At 35.4% G+C, this 27,156-nt stretch overlaps 1 protein-coding gene across 24 annotated transcripts in view; it reads left to right on the forward strand.

The window, feature by feature from the left end:
- ZBTB20 (zinc finger and BTB domain containing 20) overlaps positions 1 to 27,156 on the forward strand; it is a 770,327-nt gene that overhangs the window by 291,025 nt on the left and 452,146 nt on the right. For 22 of the 24 annotated variants that reach the window (XR_005985640.1, XM_041765260.1, XM_041727104.1 and 19 more), the window contains one exon: positions 4,478 to 4,551. The exons of the other annotated variants lie outside the window; for them this stretch is intronic. The gene's annotated coding sequence lies outside the window, so the exon portion shown is untranslated. The remainder of the gene's footprint in view (positions 1 to 4,477; positions 4,552 to 27,156) is intronic. 24 annotated transcript variants of the gene reach the window in all.

The raw sequence follows: 27,156 nt of genomic DNA on the forward strand, positions 1-27,156 counted from the left end.
CTTTAAGTTGTACACTTAAAGGGTGAATTTTGTGTTGTGTAAATTATATCTCAAGATTGTTAAAAGTGAAATTATGTTAATTAAAACTAAGAAGAGAAAAACTTGGCAGACACTCCCTTAACCAAATTACCAAGATTAACCTCCCCAGTGAGAAGTCATATGGATATCATGTACCTTCTGATATTTTACAAGAAGAGCTCTTCATTCATTTGCATTCTTCCCTAAAACTACAATCCCAGTCTAATCACGAGAAACATCAGACAAATCCAAGTTGTTATTTGGATTATTATTAAAAATATCTGACTACTACTCTTTGAAACTATCAAGGTGATAAAAAACAAGAAAAGACTGAGAAACGGTCACAGATCAGAGAAGAATTAGGAGAAATGGCGACTAAATGCAATGTGGTATCCTGGATTAGACCCTTGGAACAGAATAAAGATAGTAGTAGAAACACTGGTAACATCTGGATAAAGTATGTAATTAATAGTATTGTATCAATGTTAATTTCTTCCTTTAACAAATTTACCACGGTGATGTAAGATGTTAATGTTAAATAGTGAAGAAAATGCAGGAATTCTCTGCACTATCTTTACAACTTTTCAATACATGGGAAAATTTCCAAAATACAAAGTAATTTTAAGAAAAGGAATGGGGGGTTTAAAAGTTAAAAGAGAATCATGATTTAAATGTAATATGTGGATCTTGTTTAGATCCTAATTCAAACTAGCCAGTTCAAAATGAACAAAGAACAAAAAAACATTCAGAAGTCAATCATTTGACCTAAGATATTGGATAACATTAAACATTAAAGAATTGCTATTATTTTTGATGCAGGATGATAATATTATGATTTTCAGAAGCCATTCTTTTTTAGCACTACAAACTAACGTATTTGTGAGTAGAATGACATATCTGGAATTGTCTTTAAAATGACTAGTCGAAGAAAAAGTGGATGAGTATAGACAAAAAAAAGATGGCCTGTGGGTGATGAATATACTCATACCATATACGGTAGCTCATTTTACTATGCTCTCTACTCTTGCGAGTGTTTGGGATTTCCCATAATAAATTTTTGTTTAAAGGAAAGGAAAAAAAGTGAATGAGAAATAATTAAAATATTATAATTTCCCTCTACACTGACCACAGGCAGGGCTTCTCTTAAAAATTATCTAAGCAATGTCAGAATGAATACATTATAGAGAGGTGAGTGAACTCTCAAAAAACAATCTGAGCAAGATACAATCAATGCTGAATAGTTGGGAGAACATTAAGAAAAATGCCCGAATTAGCATGGACCTCCTAAAGTAGAGTACTTTATTGTTCTTTTCTTGAAGACCTGGTGATACCTAAAACTCCTATGCATGTGAGGATTTTTTGAAAAGTACAGAGTGTGGTCAGAAGCAGCCCTGTGTTACTAGTCAGTGTTGCGATCTATAGTTCCTCACCCCCCTTCAGTTTTCTTCATCATCTGGGGCTTTGTTTTTTGGACTTGTGAGTTACAGGATAGGTTACTGTAATATAATGCATTTGCCACTTCTCTGGAAAGCCATTCAGAATCTCTAACTAGTGCAGAATGTACAACTCTTTTGCTAAAGGGTCTCTGCCAAGAGAAGCATTCTTCCGGGCTTTGTAATTTGCATTGATTACTGACTGAGCTGTTTCCCAGTGCATCACTGGGTGTTGACTGTAATCTATAAAGCCTTACATAGTTTTGTCCTGATTAAAGAAGTCTGACACTGGTGGTCAATTTTAATAATGACCGAGATCGATCTGGGTGACTTTTAAAAATTTTAACAGATTTTGGGACCTGAAATGTCAAGAGCAAGTTATTCTTATTGATCACACATACTCTGGAAATCTACTCTTTTAAAGGTGGGTACAGTGTACAGTACTGAAGTTGTTAAAAAAAATAAAACAGGAAGTTGAAAAGTAGATAGTATTGCCAAAAATGTTCTAGCCCTGACTTTGTGCTCCCTAATCTAATCCGACATGCCTTCAGAATATTTCACTTCCTTGATGACCATTTTTCCAGGTTCCATCCAAAACTTACCCCCACTACATGGTGACAGAGTTAATGATTATCTCATGAGGCAGATATGAATAGGAACAGTATTCATATCAGAGACAACTGGTCCCACTTCCAGGTCCATCTTTGGGCCAAGATATGTAGTCGCCAACAGTGAGTTGGCGACTGTATTTTTTGAGTCCTGGCGCAAAGTAAGATCCATCTGTTTTGCCCAGCCGTTTGCCTGAGTGCCACAAAATGGTCCTGTTATTAGTCTTATTTGTGGTCCTATTTGAGGTTAGGGGATAATATAAATAAACTTTAGTCCTCCTTGTGATGAATGTAGCATGGGAATTAAAAGTGGTGGTGTTGGTAGTGGTAAGTGATGTTGCGTCTCTATTTTCTCAATTGCTCTGTTTTCTTTGGATTGGGAAACAGACATTTAAGAATGAGTTTGTCATCTGGAAGGATAGTTGTGACCAAGTTTCCCTCAACAGGATACAAGATGTTATTTTTGAGCTTCATTACCCTCACCAAGGGGAAAAAAAAAAGAGAGGGAAAAAATAAGGAAGAAAGTGAAAGTAAGGAAGAAACATGCAGAAACAGAAGTGAAGAGAAAGGTCAAAGAGGATGAGGAATACGTGAAGGGAGGAGAAGAATGTAACATAGCAGACTACCTATTCATAGAAATTACTTTATTATTTTGAATTAATAGTTCAGTTAACTCAACATCTGGTGAATTGAGGAAAAGGAAATCTGACTGATTAAATTGAACTGCTAGTTGTCAGTTAAATAGTTTATATATAAATATGCATCCTAGTTTCCATCACACTTTCTTGTATGAACTAGATGGTGAATCAGTTTTTCACTAACCATATTTGGGCGGTGAGTAGAACAATACCAATTGGTGATGCAGATTTACTTAGAGGTGGACAGTTTTTATATTTCTGAATTGTTTATCGGGGATTATTGTTATTCCATATAATTTCTAAGCATGAGTTATTTTTGTCAGTTTCTTTTATGAATGTTTTGTTGCCTTTTAAGGAAATATGTGCACTCCCCTCTCTCATTCAGTTGTCCCTGGTGACGCCTCCATAATTTCTGTCTTTACACTGGTGCATTTTTAGTCTAATTCAAGCATGTGAGAAGCAGGGGAAAAGTTTAGTTAGTCAATGTCAGTGATTTTTTTCTGATCCATTCATGGATGGATTTTGTGAATCTGAACCAGTTTGCATTTAAAAATCTATATATATCAAATAGACACAATACCTAAAATATTCCTCCATATACTTGAAGGGAAAAAGAAAATAGAATTCATAAGTCAGAACAAGATGCATTTTCTAATAATAGATGCAATTTCAGGGGTGATTTATGATCATGCTCTCGTATGTGGAGATATTAAAATATTACCTTGCACTAATGTGAAGGTGGACATAAACACACCGCATTCAGTGCTACAAATATATATAAAAAAATGTACTGCTGTGCTGTGAAGTAAAAGAAAGATAATTCTATTATTTTCATTTTACACTAAAAAAAGCTATATTTTTCTAAATCCTGTAGTGTCAGTTATCTAAAGCTAAAAATAGGGATGACTTAATCTAGTCTGTTTTTTTTTAACTGTTATCTTATTTAGAGATGGTGTTGTATGAAGAAAGAAAGGATTGAAAAAATAGTGTGACATTTTAAGCCCAAATATTTATGACATAGTTGGAGATTTTAAAACCTGGACTCTTAATTTGAAGATTAAAAATACATATTAAAAAATGTGGTTCAGTTATTTAAAACCAGGAGATCTGGTTCAAATCCTGATGGTCCTCTCCTGCTGCTTCACATAGCAGTGGCTGCGTGTGATGCGATATATGTATATAGGATGGTATCCGGCATGCTAAGCCCACAGTAGGTTGCAATGAGCATTTCGTATTGCTTAACATGTTCATTTACCTCTACTTCACCATCTGCCCCACCACCAATGCAGTCACTTGAAACTAGTAGATCTAACATTTTTTTTTCCAAACCTATTTGAAGTCATAATTTCCCTTCAACATGTATATTCAGATAATAGATTTTCTTCTTTATTCTCTAAAATTAACATTTTATGTAATCTTTAGGCTGTGAAATTGTTGTTTAGGAGTTTTTTAAAAAATCAGATAGAATTTAGCTAAAATTCAGAGGCACTGAGTTTCTAGTCATATCATTATGAAGTTCTAAACAGGGAGGCATATTTTGTTTTTCAGAATTGCTTTTTTTTTTCCTCTTTAGATCCTTTTCTTTTCATTAAAAAACTACTCTGGGAAGAGGTTTTTTTTTTTTTTTTTTTTTTTTTTCTGTTAAGGAAAAAAAAAAAAAAAGCCACGCTTGACTGATAATGCATTGCTTTGGATGGTGAAACATTATGAAAGTTTAATTTTTAATTAAATCTGAAATACCAATTATAACTGAAAGAGATTTTAACCTGTTTCTTTTCAGACTGCCTGAAGTTACATTTAGAGACTGAAATCACTGCACCTTAAAAACAAAAGATTGAGCTGCACTGCATTCCTGTAAGTGAAAGCTTCCTGTACCTTCTTCCTCTGTGATTTTGTGACCAACCCAAGAAAAGACAAAAACATTGGAAACAGAGTAGCCAGGCATGAGTAAAAATTTAAATATCCCTGAAGAAATATATGTTTAAATGATTTTCTTCTATAAAAAAAGAAAATTTTTTTGGGCTCAATATTCAGTATGTCTTTTTTATTCAACCTAAATTGTGAATCCTTTTTTTTTTTTTTTTTGCCTGGTTTGAATTGCATTAGAGAGGGTGTCACCCACTGTGCATCCACACAGTGCCTACACCCTGACAGGAGGGATGCTTTATTTCTGTTCAAGTTTCACTGAAGGTAATAGATTTCTTATGGAATCAAAGTAGATTCCTTTTTCCTTTGTGATGTCATTAGAAATTTTTAGCCTTTGTGTCAATGGAAATGGAGAGGAAAAAAGTTCATGATGACATCACAAGATTCTGTTGCCTTGAGGACTTTGGGCAAAACTAAGTAAAATGCATAATTCCCTTGTGTGCGTGTGTTCCCCATTCTGCTATGAAGCAGTCAAAATAGCACATCTTATGTCTTCCCGTGAGCTACAAGGCTGTCTCTCAGAGCCCCATTGTTCCATAAATGCATGTCAGAGTCTACCACAGTCTGGTCTACCCTTATTTAGCTGCTGTTTTGTCAATGTACTTGGAAGAACAATTAACACTTGGGATTTCAATGTCTGAATAACAGGCAGTGAATAGAACCCGAGCATATAAAAGATTCAGACGCCCAGGGTAAGAAAACAGAAGCTTATAGTTGGTGGGGGAAAAAAGAAAAGCATTTTAATGCTGCACTCAAAGGTTGTAAAATACTACAAGAAAAGTCAATCCTTTTTTTTTTTAATTTTAGATCAAAATGTATGTTTTGGTAATGAAATCCAGAAGGTTATGATGTCTTCCTAAGTTTTGCAGTTTAATGTGTTGCAAGGTCTTTCCTTAGAGAGTTTTAAAACATTTAAATAACATTTGTCTCCTTGAGTCCTTGTTGGAATGCTGGATGCAGGGTATGCTGCATCGTGGTTTTCAGAGTGCCACTGTGTCTGTCCCACAGAGTACACTAAAGGTGATTCAGTGTCTTCCATTTTCACTTTGGTTCATGGACTCTTTCATTATTGGCTATAGGACTTGTGTGTTGACTGCAGATAGTACAGAAGTTGTTTAAATATCTCCATGTATGGTTTGAATTTCTGCTAGGTCCATTTTTTGGTGGGAGGAGAGAGATGATGCATGGACAGAGCAAGATCACCTCACCATTGGGGTATCTGGTGAATGAAAAGGGAGCTTGGGTAGATAGTTTATGCATGGTGCCCACTGAGCACAGTGCTTGGCTGGTATAAGGGAATAAATGATGCATATTATTTTTGTTATAACTACAACAGTTCAAACCCATAGACAGGAAGATCTCCAAAAGCTAGGTCTGTTTCATATTCATTTTTGTAATCTTCAGTGCTTGGCATAGAAATAGTAATGAAGAAACCGTTACTGTTATTAATACAATTAAAAAATTTGTTAATAGTCATAACTTCAGGATTTATTGTCAGAAAATATTTATTGTGGAGAGTGGTTCAATAAAGTTTTTGACAGTCCATAAGACAATTTTAAAGGAATTTGACAAAAGCAAACCAACTGTTCATTGTATTGCATTAGGCATCTGTCTATCAATATTTCTCCTCATTGACTTTACTCTTCTTTCTCATCACCAAGATGGGGAAGACACATTCATATCATATCCTTTTTTTTCTGTGAAATGGTCTCCAGCAGTTTTCTTTTTTCTCCAGCAGTTTTCCACCTAACTTGTGTGGCTTACATCCCATACATTGGAGTTGTCTCCAGAGATAAATCTACCTGAATCCAGGATGGCTTTTACCCTAATGGTCTAATTGCCATGCAGTGAATTGTGCTTCAAGAAAATAGGCACATGATACAATAGGTATCAGATTAACAAGCCAAGGATTTGGAACCAATTGACCCCATCTGACCCCTCTGACCCCTTTTATATTTAGCTTCATGGTGGCTTTTGTTTTTTTTGTGTTTTTTGTTTTTGTCTTTTAGGTTGGTTTTTTTTCTTTTCTTTCTTTCTTTTTTTTTTTTTTTTTTTTTTTTTGGTGTTTTGTTTTGTTTTTGTGCAAAATTCTCCACCCTCCCCCACCAATTTTAATTTATTTCCAAAGGAGTCCCCTCATTTTTATTAAATCAGCTGCTGCTGATGCAAATTAAGGCTTTCATAAAATGTGGCCTCTGAGGCAAAACTAAAATGATGAAATTTAGGCTTAGTGAATTGTACTGTTATCATGTTGAATAACATTTAGGAACATCAAAGAACTTTATAAACATTTCATATTTTTAAGATTAAAAAATTGAGGTGTAAAGGATTTAAGGGTAGAGCCTCATCAAACAGTACAGGTACAAAGGCTGTAAGAAGTAGAAGTCCAATAGTCTCATTTTGAAATAAATATACTGAGGCCCAGGGTACAGCATGCAAGTTACCCAAGCCATAATGACCACCAATGCAGACCATCCTTTAGACATCTAGGCCTGAGAGTAAACCTGAATTTAACCTCTGGGGCTTTGATCTTTCCTCTATACTCAGGGTCTAAGCAGTGTTTTCTGAGGGACAAATTGCCTTATGCTCATTTTTTGAGACCCATGGACCTGGCATCCCCTCCACTGACTAGTCCAAAATTAATATATAAGGGGTATTCTGGAAATATTCATGGTCATAAGATTTTTTTTTCATCTTTTCTGTATATTTTGATATTATGCCTCTGGTTGTGCAATGAGTCACATAGAAGCAAATTTATTTGGTCGACTTAATATTTTTTGTGATGATTTACAAAGTGGACAGAAGACCATTAGAAACTTCAGTAGTTTAATTGCGCTTAAAGGCATGATAAAACCAGTAATCTGAACAGAGCCATTGTGACATGGAATTCAGACTTCCCAAGAGTGTGCATCATGCATGGTGTCAGAATGTCACTGTTGCCAGGGGTCATTTCTGTCAGAGAAAAGTTTTCCAGGGTCTGAAAAAAAAAATGAAATAAACTTTAATAATTTAAAATGAATTACTTGCCCTAGTAATTTATTTCAGGTTGCCTTTATTGCATTCTGTCATTTAGCAATCCAAAGAGACCAGTGTGGGAACTTTTCTATTATTTTACCCAGAGCTAAGTCCTGAATAGATCTTAGTTTCTTCCTCAGATATATTTTATACCCTCCCCACCTTCCCATCCCTACTGTGTAGCACTCAAGTTTCTATGTACAAAATATTAGTGCTTATGTCTTTGTGCCCCGAATGAGGAGATGGTGTTCTGCCTTTAAAAATTCCTTGGAGGGGCACCTGAATGGCTCAGTGGTTGAGCGTCTGCCTTTGGCTCAGGTCTTGATCCCAGGGTCCTGGGCTTGAGTCCCGTATTGGGCTCCCCGCAGGGAGCCTGCTTCTCCCTCTGCCTACCTCTCTGCCTCTCTCTCTGTGTCTCTCATGATAAATAAATAAAATCTTTAAAAAAAAATTCCATGGAAGCTTTGGTATATAGAGAAGGAAGAATTGAAGCATGAGGATGCCAGAGCAAGGCCTTGGATGTAGGTGCCCAACAAGGTCCTCCCCTCAGACCTCTTCTCTATTTTTTCCATAATGATACATCAAAATTTACTCTGTGACTCTTATGAACAGATCGTTTTACCAGGGTAAATATAATATACTTCCTATCATCAAGGAGTTCATAATCTGTTTGGGTAATGATATATCTTTCTTAAAGACAGAATGTTGTATGGGTACAGTAAAGGAAAGAGTTATCATTTCTTTTGGACCATCAAGAAATTATCTGATATTTACCAGTAGCCCAAGTAGAGGGAGTAATGAAAATGAAAGTTGAGGGAATAGTGAATAGTAATGGTGTGATCTGAGGATAGGAGCTGGTTGGAGCCAGTGTTTTCCAAAGTGTGGGTTGCAAAGCATTCATAGGTCATGGATTCATTTAGAGGATCATGGTCAATATGCCTTTAATGAAATAGTATCAAAGGGGGACATTTTTTTAAAAGTGTGTTACATATAATATATTGCAAAATAAATATGTTTCTTAATGGGAATCATGCCACCAAAATATGAAAGCAGATCTAAAGAAGATAGGTCTTTTAAATAATCAATTCACGTAATCCTAACTAAGGGATACTATTATTTTCCCCCTCTTTATATATGAGAAAGAGGAGGGATTAGGCAGTTAATCCCAGGTCATACAACAGGTGAATGTAAAAGGTAGAATGTGAATAGGTCTGTCAGACTCCACGTTCAGACTCTCCCCATGATCTGATACTGCTTTCCAGGGTTGCATGACTTCAGTTAATACACTACTGATAACTCATACATTTTCATGTCTAGTCCTGATATCTCTCCAAAATTTCAGTCTTGTATTTCCAATGTCCTTATTTAAATCTTCAGATAGTTGGCACACTAGCGTTCTCCAAGTCAGTACATCAAAATTGAATTTATCCTCCTGTGAAAACTAATCATTCTCTTTTTGACTACTAATTTTCTTCATCTAAATTGTCCAGGTCTTCTTGACTCAAATTATATCATTCTTGCTTTCCTCCACCACCCCCCAAGGTGTCCAGTAAGTGGCCAGGTCTTGTTAATTCTCCTTCCTTGGTATCTCTGTCTTATGTTTTCATCTTCTCTTGCCTTCAATAATCTCCTAATTAAGAGAAACAAAGGGAAGGGAGACCAGTTCATTTTATTTTTTTTTAAGATTTTTATTTATTAATTCATGAGAGACAGACAGAGAGAGAGAGAGAGAGAGAGAGGCAGAGACACAGGCAGAGGGAGAGGCAGGCTCCATGCAGGGAACCCAACGCGGGACTTGATCCCGGGACTCCACGATCACGCCCTGGGCTGAAGGCAGGCCCTAAACTGCTGAGCCACCCAGGGATCCCCGACCAGTTCATTTTAAACACTGCTACCTCATTAGCTTTCCTAAAACAGGAACCCTAAGATTATGTCACCTTTGTTCAGACAAAACTTTAGTAACTCTAGATTAATTACCAAACAATTTCGAACCAAAATTTATGATCATCTAAAATCTGATTCTAACCTCATTTCTGACTTAACCTTGTGGGTTAATATGCCACACACTCAGGCCAAATTTCCTCACCACCACCACTACCCTCTCCCCTTTATTAATATTGTTCCTGCCATCTGGAATGTCCATTATTCTGTTTTTCCATGTGTAAATCTAACCCATCCTTCCGGGTCTATTTTAAGTGCTATTAATTCCATGAAACCTTCCCTCTTTGACCTACTCAGAAATAATCAACTCCCCCCTACTTACCAAACTCACTTAGCACCTGTAGTGTCTCTGCTGACAATTTGATTTTGGATTTCTAGCATTCAAAATTGTGAGAGAATGTATTTCTATTAAGTCAACAAGTTTTCGGTAATTTGTCACAATAGCCTAGGAAACTAACGTAGCATTTATCTACACTGTTTTTGAGACTTGAATTACTTTCTATATTTTCAAATGATACTTATGTGCATGCTTTATCCCTTTACTAGAAAATAAATTCTTTAGGGATAGAGTCCATATTTAATTAACATTTCTAAACTCTCCAGAATCTACCACAGCAGAATCATTAATTCACTACGCAACCATGCTTAATCCAGGGAATATAGAAATGATCCCTTAGGCTCTCATGGAACTTACAGTAAGTTCCACTGTCCTAAGGGAATCAGACATTAAATAAGTAAACAAATAATTACAAAATTACAAATTGTAGTCCATGAAAAGAGCTAATAGATACACAAGACAGTAATGCATGGGGAAAATCTGTTATACTATCCATTGAGAAGTCAGGAAAAAATTCTCTAAGAAAATTTAATTTAAGTTGATAGTTGAAGTGCAGGAAGAATCAGGCAGGTGAAGAATTTGAGATGGGAATCGAAACATGCAAGGAAAAGAAAGCTCCAGACAGGAGCAGCATGGACACTGCCCTGAAGCAAAGACAAACTATGTGTAATCAAGGAAATAAAAGGATTCCAGAATGGCTAGAAGAAAGTAAATAAAGGAGGAGAGTAATTAGAAGTGAAGTCAGAGGAGTAACCAGGGTGAGGAATTTGGATTTTATTTTGAATACATTGGAAAAACACATATTGGTATTTTAATTGTAATTAATTGAATTAATTGAAAAGAACAAGATGAAAATAATTCAAAAGCAAATAGTATGTACAAATTCACAGCAACCATACATTTATTTTGAATCCTCACCAAAGGTTCACTTCTAAGTTTGAGGAGGGTTTGGATTTCTGAAACTGAGGTCTAATAGTTCACAACATATTTCCTATCTGCATAAGCAAAGTAGATTCCTGACAGCCTTCTAAGATAAGGTCAGGTTAATTTTATTTCCTTTCTAGTTAATAATTATTAAGGTTCTGTTGTTGGTTAATGAGACTCTTATTTTTGTTTATTTTTAAGTTCTCATTGCACAATGTAGCAATGAGTACCAAAAATGTGTTTTACTCCCAGGATGTATTTTCAACTGTTAAACCTTAATCTTATTTTTAATTTTGGTGTATTTTATCATGTACAATGACCAGGGGCCTACAGGCATAGAAAGCCTTGAAATGAATTATCATTATCCTCAATATCACTAATTTCATTATTACTGAATTTTGGGATTAAAAACAATCCAGATTACTTAAAGTATGATGCATTAATATCATGGCATACCACTAAGTCAGAATGGAGATATTGGTTTATTTGCAAAATGATAGAAATTATCCCCTTTTGCCAAAGGAAAAGAAAAGAAAAAAGGAAAAGAAATACAATAGAAAATTAAACCATAGAGAAGTAGGTTAAACTCTAAAGATAGGAGGATATATCTACTATTACTCAGTAAAAAGATACTAGAATCATAAAATATTATAGTGACAGGGAAACGGGAATTATTTATTCCAGCCTCCTCATTTTAGGTGAACAAAATTCAAGCCTAGAATTCCTATCTAAGACATACAGTTAAATAGTTAATGGCAGGGCTAGAACTGTAACCCTAATTCTTAGGAACTAGATTAACACAGCTAAACCAGCTAATCAGTGATCAACAGCCCTACCATAATAACCCTTTCAAGGTCTTGGGTGGAAAAAAGAATATTAAGTACAGGAGATGAGTCTACAGACAAGCTGTAATTAATAAAAATATGAACAATATGTATCACTCACAATCTGTTTACTTAATGTACCAGATGCTTTATGAAAGTTTTCTTTAATCCTTGCTACCACACTCAGCAACCACTCTGCAAAGTAGGAATCATTTCCATTTTATAATGAGAATACTGAGCTCCAGAAAGATTAAGTAACATCCAAGATTGCAAAGCCAGTAAGTGAATTTGTATCGATGCCAGACCTAACTGATTCAAACTCTGTACTATCTCCTGCTTGGTGTTTTTATCTCTTCCATTTTGTTATCTCCTTAGCTCATGTGGTCACACAGGTCATTAGCTCTCTAATAGTCCAAACTTTGATAAAAAGTTACAAAGGAAAGAAAGATTTAGCAGGTGTCTTCTCTGCATAAAGCTCTTCACATTTAATTCCCTCAACAGTACCTCAAGATCATGTTTTAATCCTTAGTTTAAAATTTAGAAGACCAAGGTTCAGTGAAATGAAATTGCCCCACACATCTTAGTAAAAGCGTGAGCCAGAGTTCTAACACAGATTTGTCTGACCCCACGTATTCTTTTCATTGTTCCATCAGCCTTCAAGTCTGCTCTTCTCCTGGATTTCGTTTAGTTTTCTACAGTCCTCACACCTCAGTTCCTTATCTGGCAAAGTAGAATTGGAATGCACGCTCTCATAGACTTCCCAAGAAGGAAGAGAGTGTGTTGAGAGGGTGCTTTTATAATTAACTAATATTACCTTGTCTGGAAATAAATACAATGGCCCCTATACATTTCCTTCTTTGAGAAATGAGGAGCTGGAAAGATAGGTCGAATCTATGACGTTACTATATTACAACATCTCTACATTATCTGACTCACTTTGTGTCTGTGCCCAAGACCCCAATCATATCGCAGATAATGCTGTATTACTAACCCATACCATACTTGAATACACCTTTGAAAAGTAAAAGAACTAAAATTATTGTATTTATGAGGCCAATATAAAGGAAGAAGTTTTACATTATCCTTCTCAAAACTAACTTTTTTGAAGCCTTATAAGTCTGATTAGAGATACTGGTCAATGAAAGAGCTCATTGTTAACTGCTTCTAGAAAAAGTGCAAAACTGAAAATCCAGACGTATTTATGAATTATTAGATTGTTTTCTAATTAGCACTGAGGACTACATGAGAAGTGAACTTCTTAGTAAAAGCAAGGGAGAGACAGAGAGACGGAGGGAAGCATGGAAGGGGGAAAGGGCAAGAGGAAGAGATTGGAAACACTTGTTGAAGGACAGCTCTTGCTTAGACAAAATCTTGAATTTCCTTCCGTGTGTCAACTTTAGCAACACTGGATGCATACACCTTCATTTCTGAGATGGCCATTTTGTTATTAGATAGTACTCTTGAATAATCATTCTAAAACCAATTTCACTGTAGAATGGCACCAATATACATGTCAAATTTATGGTGATTAGAAGTGATGCTTACCTGTTAGTGTTCTACAGCTGTTACTTTATACTCTCTGCTTGTTGAGTTTGACTTCCAAGTCTTTCTGAGTTAAAGAGTCCAATCATGTCTCTTAAAATAACTTCATGAAAACCATCTTTCCTACTTTGCAGACCCTCCTTTGTTCTTTGGCCCATCCTTGAACTTTGCAATGTGTTTTGCTGGTAGCCCTTAAATCAGAAACTACATAAATATACCCTTTGAACTGCTGGGTCTCATCAGGAGGAAAAAAAAAAAGTTTTCAACAATCTTATAATATTTTGATAAAAATCCAATTCTGGTTCAATGTTTTGTTCTCAAAGGAATTTTGAATGAAGAAAAGCTTTTTGTAAGAGGCAGGAAGCTTATCTAATCTCTTCAAGACTGGTAAGAAGCAATCAGGAGACTTGTGACTCTTTAAAACAGTAAATTTCCAGGGAATTAGGCACACGTTTCTCAAGAACAATAAAGAATCTTACACTTCAGGTTGCAGCACATTGGATCTAAATGCACCCTTTCATGTACCCCAAAGAGCAGTGTTAAAGCACCATTTTTGAGTCAAATAGAGAAGGGAACTGACATTCTTTCAGAAGGTCATAAGGTATTGAATACAGCATGAACTCAGTCCAATGGCTAGTATCCGATTCTCCTCCTATGATAAAATGTCCTCAAAGATACAGGAAAATAAGTTTACTCGTGCTGATAGTTATGAGTATTAGAATATTATGGTTTTTGACAGTCATTTACATGTTTGTAATTGCACTAAACTTGACCATATAAAATTTGCTTAACCTTTGCCACAATTTTACCAAACTATTCTTTGCTTAACTTACTTTAATATTGTAGGACTTTATTAAATAAGCAATATATGTCTAGCGTTGTTCCCATTGCCGCTGTTATTACTATCAGAATTCTATCTTCTTCTCAGGACTAGGGCTGGCAGGAAGAGCTGAGAACCTGAGTTACACATTTCACACTCTCTCTGCCTTGTCTTCTTGCAGCCCTGGAAAGTACGAGCAGCCTATTAGACTGGCTGCTCTGTAAGTGAACTTAGACTCACCGAGAAAGCTTGTCAGTGAAGCTTTATTCATAAGGCCTTTTAGCAGATAGAGAAATAGTTTGCATGGAAAACCCTTGTTTTTTTAATAAGTATGGACCTTCTCATGCTTCGTGAGCCTTTCTGATTGATTACATTGTAGTACCCACATTATCATTGCAGTTATCAAGAGGGAGGCAGCAAGTGTCATGGATAGGAAAGAGCATGGGGCTGACTACCTGGAGACTTGATTCAGGCATTGTCAAATAGTTTTGTCTTAAGATCATTTTCCTTATCTGTAGGGGATAGTTTTCTCGATTGTGCAGACATTATACAAAGAAGCCAAATGATATATATGAAGTATTTAGAGCTCTACGGGATAAAGGTAGTTCATAAATATCATGTATTACTATTACAGTAAAAGTATTAGCAGAATTATAAATCACTTTGAGGTCTCCAGAGTAAGGTGCTTTATCCGAGGTCTTTCTGCTTAGAAATTTGTTTTTTTTGAGTTGCCATATAGGGAGGTACTCTGTTGCTGTCAAGCACTGTTCATACATTGGAAGCAATGATGAAGAATGAATTGCTAGTAATATATTACTCCTTTTATTTAAAAAAATCTTTATTATTTTTTCAATATTCTACTCCTTTTAAAGATTTATTTAAAAGACATTCTTTACTAAAAATTCTCTGAGCAGTTTCTCTTAAATTAAAAAGAAAAATTAACTGTTTTATCTCTCATAGTAGACAGTGAATTTCTTGAGGTAAAGAACCTGAGTAATTTACAAGTTTTCTCAGTTACTAAAATTGCTGCCAGATCGATATTCAGTGCTTGTTGAGTATCTTGGGTAAAAATTTAGTAAAATTTTAATAAACATTTTTGAAAGATACTGAATTTATGAATTTGACTACATATATACCATCTGATATGGACAGATATTATTGAAGATTATATAGCCATTTGAAAAAGAATGAATTACATCACTGTTGATCTGGGAGGATGACCATAATTCATTAAGTAAAAAGAGCAAATTTTCAGGGTAATGAATATTTGTGAGTAAATATATTGTGCATGTTGTATGACCCTATTATTCACAATAATCGTCTCACAGGATTCAGAATATAAAAGGACTGATGTAAGAATTTTTTCTTTAAACATTTTTATTGTTTTATTAGTTATAGTGAATATCTATTATGAAAATAAGTTTAAAAATGAATATATAAAATTACTTTTTAAATTACTACTTTTTGCTTTTTGAAGAAGCAGCCTGAGAAAAATAATCACCAGATAGAACTTTAAATTTTATTGTATTGCCTCAACTTCCATAATAGAGAGTAAAGCACATACTCTAAATAGAGTGATTCATTTACTCAACAAATATATCCTGAGCTCTATAATGGTGCTAGTTCTTGTTAACAAGCATGATGTGTGTGTGTGTACGCACGCGCGTGTGTGTGAAAGCTGAGCTCTTTCATCATGCAGATTCATACATGGAATCATATACAAAGAACTAGTAATTGAGCAAGAAAAAGTTGTTAAAAGTAATTTTAGTCTTTAGTATAGTTTCTCTGAATATATAACCTACAAATTCACCAAAAAATATTCTTGGGTTTGGTTTTCTTTGGGGGGGCCATCTGCGTTCTCTGCAATACATCTCTCACAATAGCTGCCTTGAAGTTCCTGCTGCTTTTCCCTCACTCTCCTCTTCAAGAACTCTCACTAACCCTCCTTGGCCCAGGTCAATTAATTTTTCTGCTCATTTCCCAACACCTTGCAGGGTCTTTTTCTTTCCTTTCTGATGTAAAGGACTTTAGACTAGACTTTCAGGCTTGTTTCTTCACTCACTGAGAAAAAAGAAGAGGAAAGAAAGAAGAAAGAAAGAAAGAAAGAAAGAAAGAAAGAAAGAAAGAAAGAAAGAAAGAAAAGAAAGAGAAGGAGGGAGGGAGGAAGGAAGAAAGAAAGAAGAAAGAAAGAAAGAAAGAAAGAAAGAAAGAAAGAAAGAAAGAGAAAGAAAGAGAAAGAAGAAAGGAAGAAGAAAGAGAAAGAAAGAGAGAGAAGGAAAGAGAGAAAGAGGAAGGAAGGAAGGAAGGAAGGAAGGAAGGAAGGCAGGAAGGAAGGAAGAACAGAAAGAAAAAAAAAGAAAAACACCTCTGCAAGATAGGTTTCGGGACTATATTCCCAAGAGAAACTTCACAGGAGTTTTAAGTAATCAAAGGGGCAGACCCAGAAGCCTTAGGTTAAAGATAAGCACCGAAGACCCCCTTTAGAATGTACTTAAATAGACTTGAGTCCCTGAGTTGAACAGAATATCTGGATTGGAACCAGGCAAGAGAGGACTATACACTCTGAGATACTGTATTTCCCAGAGTCAGTGCATTCTACTTCCCATCACAGAGTAGTCCTGACAGTGACTGACCTTTTACGGATAGAGAACAGAGGCACCATAAGCTAAATTTAAAACACAGGAAAGTTGTAATGTGATGACCACAACTGGTACACAGGCCTACTTTACGTCATGTTATAGCTAGTTATGATAGAGGTTTTATGAAAAAGGGGGGGGGTGGAGAGAAAGAGACAGAGAGAGAAATGAAGGGAGGGGGAAAAAGAGAGGCACAGAGAGACAGAGACAAATACGGAGAGAGAATTCCTCCTCCCTAATAAAAGTCAGAGCCGGTGGAGAGTGGAAGATGGTGATTAGTTAGGAGATTAGGAAGCATAAAAAAATAAAATAAAATGTATTTTGACACTGCAGCCATTTCTTTACATCTATACAAATCTTCCTGGTCCCTCATGGGTCCTACCTACCCTGTGTGGGCTGGCTCTGCTTGGCACTTCCAAATAGCCAGCTGTCTTCTCCTTCCACTTAGGGAGTGCTGGCTCAGAGTAAATTACTTACAGGTGTAGGGAAATCTCTAGAATATGCTCACAATCATGTTTGTTGATCCTAACTCCAGGGAGATGAAGAAGTCAATAAGCAACTGGTCATAGAAAGCTTGCCCAAAGGTGTAGGTCCCTTTTTCTGCACTTTGCCTCCAGTTTAGGGGATTTACACAAAGAACATGATTACTTGTCTATAATGTGACTCCTACCTCCTCCAATAGTCTGGTGAGAGCAGTAACTCTACTTAGAAAGATGTCAAATAATAGAAGTGTGATTAGAAAAACAAATAGTGTTTATGAAGAAATTTTAATAAGACAAGGGATGCTTATATAATGTTTAAGTGGGAAAAAAAGCAAAACAAAACATACAGTAGTGCTCATTTCTGAGAGGTCATTATTCATTTCTTATCCATTCTTTTCATTTTCCAAAATGTCACACACACACACATACACACACACACACACACACGCACACAGCGAAAGAGAAAAGAAAAGGAAAGGTGCTCTTGGGATATCCTTCCTTATTTGACATTTCGTTTCCTTGCTTTTGATCAGTGTTAATTTTAATAATTGGTACCTCTTACAATGAAAAAATTTCACTTCAAGTTTAAATGACAGGATATTGTTGCTAAGGATATTTTATAAACTACTATTGTGATGTAGTGTTCTGGTCATTTGTAATGTTCAGGCAGCCCTTCAGGTCTGGTAGAGTGATTGGGGGAAGAAGGTTGTGAAGGAGATGACTCATTATCTAGCTACTGGTGACAGATTAGTGTAGTGCAAACAGGACCCTTGTCACTTCACCCATGAGAAGTCCACCTAAGTAAGGTAGGTCAATGGATATATTCAAACTATGCTTTTGTATATAAAATAAATGTTTACTTAGATGACAAATTACATCATGTTACACCTATAAAGTTCAGTTAGTACAAACATTTAAATGGAACAAAAACTATATACAAGCAAGAAAGTTGATATTTCTCAAACTTTATAATCTCTTCTTCCTCTGAATATTCACTTATTTATCTTGGTCTCACCGTATGACTTTCTCAGACCATTTTCATGACTTAAGTTTCTAGTTTAGGTCCTGGAGCTCCTTAGAACCTAGATGTTAATTATTCTTATAATTGACACCTCTCCTGCTCTTCTGTATAAGCTGAAAGGCTACTTAATGTTTCCCTGTTTGAGTGATTCTTCTGCCATTTACAATTCTGAATTTCTCTTCCCTCCATTTTGATGCTGCAGACCACAACTGCTTTTTACAGTTGCTTTCACTTGCTTTCTCATAGCTCTTCTCCCTAACTCAGGATCTCTTTCTTTAGCTCAGAGGTTCTTAATTCTGGCTACATAGTAAAATCACCTATAAAGTAAAACACACACAAGCACACACACACACGTCCAAAAAATGAAACACGAAACAAAACAAAAACAATGCATTAGCCCCAGCCCAGATATTCTTTTTTTTTTCATTTATCAAAGGTGAAGTTTAGTGCAAATTATACACTTAAGATGATGAAACTCATTTAATCTCAAAATTTTCAATTCAAGTTTGGTTTAACCTGCTGCTTCACACTAGAAAACCATTTTTCTAAATAATGACTATCTTCCTAAACAGGCAATAATAAAGCTTTAACAGTATGTATAATATAGCTTTATGCATTTCACAGACATGCATGTCACACACACATTAAGCTAACGACCAAATTGGAACAAATATTTGTTAAACTAGAATTGCTATTAGTATAATAATTAGTTCGAAACTAAGTACATCTGACCAAATTTTAAAAGTTCTATTTAAACCTGACTATTGTAAATGAAATGCCTTACATTGCTAAAGAGTATCAGAATATGCTTGAGTTTGATTTATGGGGGAAATGATGGCTGACAACAATGTCAACGGGATGTGCATTTGATAGTCAGAAGGTGGAAACAACACAAGTGACCATTGGCAGGTGAACAGATAAACAAAATGTGGCATATAAATACAGTAGAATAGTATTCAGCCTTAAAAAAGGAATGGAATTCTGACACATGCTACAACATGAATAAACCTTGAAGTCACTATGGTAAGTAAAATAAGCCAGACACAGAAAAGCAAATACTGTATGATTCCGTTTATAAGCGGTATCTGGAATAGTCAAATTCATACAGAAAGAAAGTAGAATAGAGGGGCCAGAAGGAGAGAAGAGTGGAGAATTATGATTTAATGAGTACAGAGTTTCATTTTGGTGGGTTTTTTTTTTAAGATTTTATTTATTTATTCATGAGAGACACACAGAGAGGCAGAGACACAGGCAGAGGGAAAAGCAGGCTCAACGCAAGGAGCCTGATGTGGGACTCGATCCTGGGTCTTCAGGAACACACCCTGAGTTGAAGGCAGATGTCCAACTTCTCAGCCACCCAGGCGTCCCCAGAGTTTCATTTTGAGAGCTTAAAATATTCTGGGGATGGATGGTGGTGATGGTTGCACAACAATGTGGATTTACTTAATGCCATTGAACTGTATACCTAAAAATGGTCAATTTTATGTTACGTATATAATCACTAAATAAAATTAAAGGAATTTAAATAGGTAGATAGATGATGGATAGATAGATAGATAGATAGATAGACAAACATTTTAAAACTTTTATAATATTTCAGTGAAAATGAATTGTAGTTCCCAGGTTCAGAGGCACAATTGAACTGGGTAATCTATTCACAGGTTCATTAGGGCTTTATAATTGATTAGTTTAAGTAATAGTTTTTACTTTGCTATTGAGGCCTGTCACATTTATGATAAGTGCTGGTATTATCCTTGATTCATAAGCAGTGATGACTGTAATAAACTACAGGGACCAAATTCTAAATAAATAGGACTATTATTAATGCTTGTAGCTGTACTAGAATTCTCATTTTTGTTAAGTGATGATAGAGGCAGAGCATCAGGTTTCTTTGGCACCAAAAATACTATCTCTTAACAAATTATTTTCTTGGTAGGAGAAGCCATGGCTTTGTATGAGTCAGTATTTTAAAAATATTCCGTATTTTTCCTATAATTCAGTATGTAAGACAATTGCTTCCTTCCCCCCCACCCCGAAAATGTTGAACATTTTTGTTAACTTTTATAAATGTCTTGGTTTACAATTCTATGAATTTTAATACATGTATAGATTTTGACAGCTGCCACCACTATCAGAATACAGAGGAGTTCCACTACCCCAAAGAACTTTTTTTTTTTTTTAAGATTTTATTTATTTACTCACGAGAGACACATAGAGAGGGGCAGAGACACAAGCAGAGGGAGAAGCAGGCTCCATGCAGGAAGCCCGATGTGAGACTCAATCCCGGTTCTCCAGGATCACGCCCTGGGCCGAAGGCGGCACCAAACCCCAGAGCCACCTAGGCTGCCCCCCAAAGAACTTCTTTATGCTCTTTATCCCTCCCCCAACCACCAACTCCTGCAACCACTGATCTCTCCTTTATCAGTATAGTTTTGTCTTTCTAAGAATTGTCGTTCACATAAATGGCATCGTACAGCATGTAACCTTTTGAGACTGGCTTCTTTCACTCAGCATAATGCAGTTAAGATTCATCCATGTTATTGCATGTATTAGTGGTTTTATTTTTAGTGCTGAGTAGTATTCCCTTGTATAGTTAGTTGTACCAGACTGCTTATCCATTCACCCACTGAAAAACACTTAGTTGTTTCTTTGTCCTTCCCCCCCACCCCCATTTGAGGTCAATTATCATAGAACTGCTATCAACATTTGTGTAGAGGATTTTGTTCAGACATAAATTTTCACTCTCTAGGGCAAATACCCAGGAGTCAGATTGTTAGGTTAGATTATATATATATATATATATTTATTTTATAAGAAACTGCTGAACTGTTTTGCTAAGTGGCTACATCATTTTGTATTCCCATAAAAAATGGATAAGATTTCCAGTTGCTTCACAACCCTGACAACACTTAGTATTGTCATTATTTCTATTTTCTTAGCCATTGTAATAGATGTGGAGTGGAAACATTGTTTTCATTTTGAGTACATATTTTAAAGCTATAGATGACATGTGATTCTAGGGCCATAATCCTTCCTGACTCCTATTTTTAGAGACTATTTTTCTGTTCCTATGTACTTTTTTCCCCCACGGGAAAGGAAGGTGTGGTCTATTAGTTTTGGATTCCTGATACTGTTACTTTTCCCCTACTCTTCTCAGAATGACTAATTTTCCCTATCATAGTGCATTCATTTAATTCAAGATAGTAATTCAGTTAATTTCAAGAAATTTTTTTCTTGAAAATCAAAAAAATTGCCTCTGTATATCTAAATTCTAACATAGCTAAAATAGTGTACGTTCCTATATAACTGCTAACTATGAGGTATTAGAAAATTACTGTACTCATTCAGTACATGTTTTTTGAATGTTTGCTATATCTTGGCCAGTTAGGTGAATAATATATGATACAACAGGAAAGGGCAATCTGAGAAAAAAAAAAAGCAAATTATAGTTCTGTTTGTACTTCTAAATGTTGAGGCAAATTATATTTGAGAATGTGGTTCCTGAAATAAAATTCTTCGAGATCAGCACATCAGGTGTTGAATGGGTCTTAGTCTCTACTTTAAAATAACATTTTGGAAAAATGAAAACATATTTATGTTAATGAGCACACATTTTCTTTTAGAGAAAAGAGCCCTGTTCTGGGAATTAGAAGACTGGCATCACAGCCTCACTTCTCCCACTTTGTAACTTTGGAGCTGGGGCAAGGTATTTCACCTCTCCAGATTTATTTCCTTGTCCATAAATTTCTCTCCAGATTAAAAATTAAAAACTAACATTGTGTCTTTCCAGGATTTACATCTGGCTACCAGTGATGACAAGAAAGGCAACATTTTTATTGTTCTTAACAAATATTTACTTTGCATCATAATGTGTCATAATTAACTAATCTGTTTCTTATTCTTTGCTGTAGGACATTGTCTGTACCCTGATATAGAGGCCTGTTCTCATCTTATTCACCTCTCAGAAACATTTCAAAATGTGATCTAATTCTTTTGTGTGCAGGTGTGTGTGTGTGTGTGTGAGATAATATCTACCCTTGGCTTCTATGACTTCACACTCTCCTGATTTCCTCCTACCTTACTGATTTGTCAATCTCTTATGTCAGATCCTCCTTCTCTTTTCCATTATACACTCCAGATGATCTCATCCAATCCGGTAGCTTTAAATACTATTTATATGCTGATGATACCAGATATTTATCTCAAGTCTGACCTTAACCTATCACCTGGGCTCCAGATTTATAAAAGCAATCATTTACTTGCTGTCTTCATTGGATGGCCCTGTAGGCATCTTAAATTTAGTAAGAGATATTGATTTAGTAAAAGATCTTGGTTCTTCTCATTTCTGGTAAACAGCACCATTCTGCTGAAAGAGGCCTGCTCCAGTTATGCTCTATCTCATCTTTTTTCCTTATTTTTATATCTTTGGCAATACAGTTTCCTCAGAAACTTAGTTGGTCTGGTCCATTTGTTTCAGGTAATTTCTGTATGTGGGCAATCACAGCAGAAACCTCAAGTAGGCATAGTTTTTAAACCGGAAATCTCTGTGTTTATTTATCTTTTTTCTGTGTTTATTTTTAAACAGGCCCTGTACTCTCCTCATCCCCACCTTCTTCAATTTAATAGTGGCCATCTGGGGGCCACTGGAAACAACAGGCAGGATAGGAAAGCATGTTCTTAATCTCTTGCTCTGAGCAAGTTGCCATTGTCTATCTGACAGATAATACTTGAAGGTAGACACTTTTTCTTGCTAAGGCTGCCATTTTGCTTTGGGGATGGAAGAAGTAGCTCTGTGTTAAGCCTTTTTCATATTAGTCCTTTACAGGGATTAGTCTTTACTGTCTAGTCCCAAGCTCCCTAAATATTATTTAATATGTGTCCTCCAGCTAGAGGAGTCTTTTACCTCTCTTTTCTTCCTAGAAATGATCAATTGTGAGTGAAGAAAATGGGTCATTCTTCTACTCAGAAACTTTCACTGACTCCTCATTGCTTCTAGAGGTGCAATCCAAGTCCAAATTAAGGTCCTTCAAAGTTCAACCAGTAGAATTTCTATGTATAATAAACTTTCTATATTGAAATGTATTAATGTATTTAAAAGGCACATCACACTGCCTAGAATGTTAGGTACTAAATAATGGTCATTATTTTAACAAAATTGCTTGGTGTTTTAAATGTTTAAAAAATCCACTGTCAAGAAAAGTTGATATAGTGCAAAAGGAATATATCTTAAGACCCAATAATCCACTTGTAGTACTCTTTCCATAAGAAATACTTGCACATACATTACAATTTTCATTGCAGCTTTATTCATAATAGCAAACATTTTAAAGCACACTCTATTTCCATCAAAAGATAAATGGTTGAAAATACTGTTATATTAGACTATATCAACTATTATAAAGCATAAAATAGATCCATACATACGACTCTGAAGATATTTGCATAACATATTTTAAGTTTGAAAAGGAAGTTATAGGTTGATATAGGTAATTCTCTTACTGAATAAAATACAACTATCTGAAAGAATGGGAAGAGTATATTCGAAACTGGTTATCTTAGGTAGTGACTGAGAAAGATTGAAGGTACAGAGTGAGAGTCTTTCACTTCTTGTTAAAATGTATTTTTAAGTGGTGGGATTGTTTGTATTTTTTTAAACTTTATCTTTTGTATGTTTATGGGAAGAGGGGCAGTTTTCAATAGTTTCAAATAAAAACTTTAAGTTAAAAAAGCCCCTGTCAAATTTTATGTTGCCTTGAAAGAGGAAATATATACAAAATAGCATTAATACATTTATTTATTCAGGGAATCTCTGGGTGGCTCAGCGGTTTAGCACCTGCCTTTGGCCCAGGGCGCGATCCTGGAGTCCCGGGATCAAGTCCCATGTCAGTCTCCCTGCATGGAGCCTGCTTCTCCCTCCTCCTATGTCTCTGCCTCTGTCTCTCTCTCTCTATGTCTATCATAGATAGATAGATAGATAGATAGATAGATAGATAGATAGATCTTAAAAAATAGATTTGTTGATTCATCTTTACCTGGGAAAATAAAATGTAGTATTTGGGGAAAATATAAAATTGAATTTAAAGTAAGTGAAGCTTTTCAAACACTTAACAGTTTTGCCAGGACCAATCTTATTTAGGACCATCCAAAAATTTACATAATAGCACCATCTCATAAATCTTTTTTTTAAGATTATTTATGTATTTATTCATGAGAGACAGAAAGAGAGGCAGAGACATAGACAGAGGGAGAAGCTCCCCACAGGGAGCCTGATGAGGGACTTGATTCCAAAACCCCGTGATCATGCCCTGAGCCAAAGGCAGACACTCAACCACTGAGCCATCCAGACATACCCATTTTATAGATCTTTAACTCAATCAGGAACCAGACACCAGAAACTTACTCTATAAGTTTCTATAAAGTCTTCCAGAATTGTTAATTTTCAGTTATTTTTGATTATTACAGAAGTGCTCAATTATGCCTTCAATGATTGACAAATCACGTGACACTTGGCCTCAAGTATCATAGATTGATTTTTTAATTAAAAAAAATTGCAATTGAGACCAAATGAATGTGTGAAAGTAAGTTCTTGATATTTTCGCTTGAAGTAAAGGCAAGAAATCACTACCTCTTTTGGTGTGTATTGAAAAGATAATGTGTATGCTGGAAGCCATCTGTTTTTACTACCTTTTGTGAAAACTGACAAAGAGCCTAGAGCCTCTTGGAAAATTTGCATGACTAACCATAGAAGTTTCAATAATAATAGTAATAACAACACCAACAATATAATAATAATAAAACAATGTATCAACCACAGTTGGCAAGTCCAGCACCAATTCATGTAAAGTATAAATTTAGATTATTAGTTTAAGGTACCAAATATTAGTATAGAAACACAGAATCAAATAATATGGAGATTCCCTTCAGTAGGAGACTATGTATATGTTGTATTTACTCTTTTCTTGTTTCTCTATAAGCCTAAGGTGATTTTCTCTATTCCTCTAACATACCAGTCAAATGCCTTTACTTTTCTAAGATTTTGTGTATTTATTTGTCAGAGAGAGAGAGTACAAGCAGGGGGAGTGGCAGGGAGAGAAGGCAGAGAGATAAGCCTGATGCAGGGCTCTATCCCAGGACCCTGGGATCATAATCTGAGCCAAAGGTGGCTACTTAACTGACTGAGCCACCCAGGCTTCCCTCAAATGCCTTTTCAACAGAAAGTTTATTCCTCCGTATGACAGGGGCCTGTGGAAACACAGTGAAATCAAAGTTGTCCTGAAAAAACTAAGACAACAATAATCTACAAGGCAGATACAAGTTTTTGTTGCTGCACTTGCATTCATCTATTCACTTAGTTATTAGAATGTAGAGAGTACAGGTAGGATTTATAAATTTCACTTTTTATCAAAATGTGCTAAGGCACTGAAAATCAAAATTATTATGCTTTTAAAGTAAGATAGTACCATAAAATCTTTTTTTTTTTGTACCATAAAATCTTGAAGTTGGAAGAGTTCTGAGAAATAATCCAGTACAGAGTCTTTGTTTTCTAGACCAGGGGTTAGTGTAACTGTAGCCAATGAACCAAATCCAGCTTGCTGCTTATTTGTGTCTAGCCCATGAGGTAAGAATGGTTTTTACAAATGAATATTTACAGTTGATTCCACGATAGGGACACTGTCTTTGAACCCCAATTAAGCAAAATGTTATCCTTTAAAAAAATTATGTATTTAATTATTATTATATTTTAAATTTTGTTTAAAAAATAACAATGTGATTTATGTTACACAGCTTTACTTAGAATTAAAATTTTTAATTATTTTTAAATGAAATTATTTTTAAAAATGTAATGTGATTTGTTTTCTCATTTGTTGCATAAGTTCCAATATAATAGAGCATTCCTGGTTTTGCCTCTTGACCCACAAAACCTGAAATATTGATGATCTGGCTCTTTATAGAAAACATGCATCCACCCCTGTTCTAGATGAAGAACCGAAAGTACAGAAAAGCTGAATAATGTTCCCAAGGTACTGGTTAGACTCCTTTCATCTCTTTGGGTCTGAATATTCTAGTATTGTATGGGCTCTGGCATGTCTGGTTTGTTTCCTAACTCTCTTTTTACTAGCCTGTTCATCTTCAGGAAGTTACTTAACTTCTCTTTGCCTCGGTTTCCTTATCTGTAATATAGTGTTGCAATCATGAAATTAGATAATATATGTGAAATGATTGCAATAGTGCCTTGCACATGGTTATTGCTCAATAATTGTTATTGTGCCAATTAGTGTCAATGAATTTAATTAGTAGGCAATCCTAAAAGAAAGGGACTAATCCACATCTGATCCTATCTTTCATTTTCTTATAAGAGGAGTGAGGGTATTCCATCTCCCATATGGGAAAGAATTGGCATTTATTCACATTCTCTTTCCTACAGCATGATTTGTTCATCCTTTATGATAGCTTCACAAGTTAATCCAAAAAATTATGAACTTCTAAAATACAAACATGCATACATAATTTATACGATTGATGGGAAAACTTAAACACAGAGCAGTTAAATGACAGCCACACAGCACACTAGCCCTGAGCCCAACAGATGCGAATGAGACTTTCTGCTCTCTCATCCTGCATGTCCTATGGACTTTTTCACCATATTTAAAACTACTTGAACTGGTCATGTTTCTTTCAGTGATAGGGCAGAGGGTCTGCTGCTGTTGTTCTTCTCTTTTTAAAAATAATCATATTTAATTGTATTCTGTGTGATGGTGAAGTGTTGTATTTCTATTCATTCTTTTCTATGCTATTCACATAAAACATTATTTGCCCAGCTTATTGATGCTTTTCATCTACTGCTTAGACTACAAAGCCATGATGCTGTACTAGATGAAACCCAGTGAGATAAATGCACTACGTATTAGATCATTTAGTATTTTACCCTGTTAGTCCCCTACCTCATAGCAGCTCTAGTTTAGTTTTTCATGCAAAGAAAAAAAGGGGGGG

This window comes from Vulpes lagopus, chromosome 1, assembly GCF_018345385.1.
Source record: "Vulpes lagopus strain Blue_001 chromosome 1, ASM1834538v1, whole genome shotgun sequence".
Classification (NCBI taxonomy): Eukaryota; Metazoa; Chordata; class Mammalia; order Carnivora; family Canidae; genus Vulpes; species Vulpes lagopus.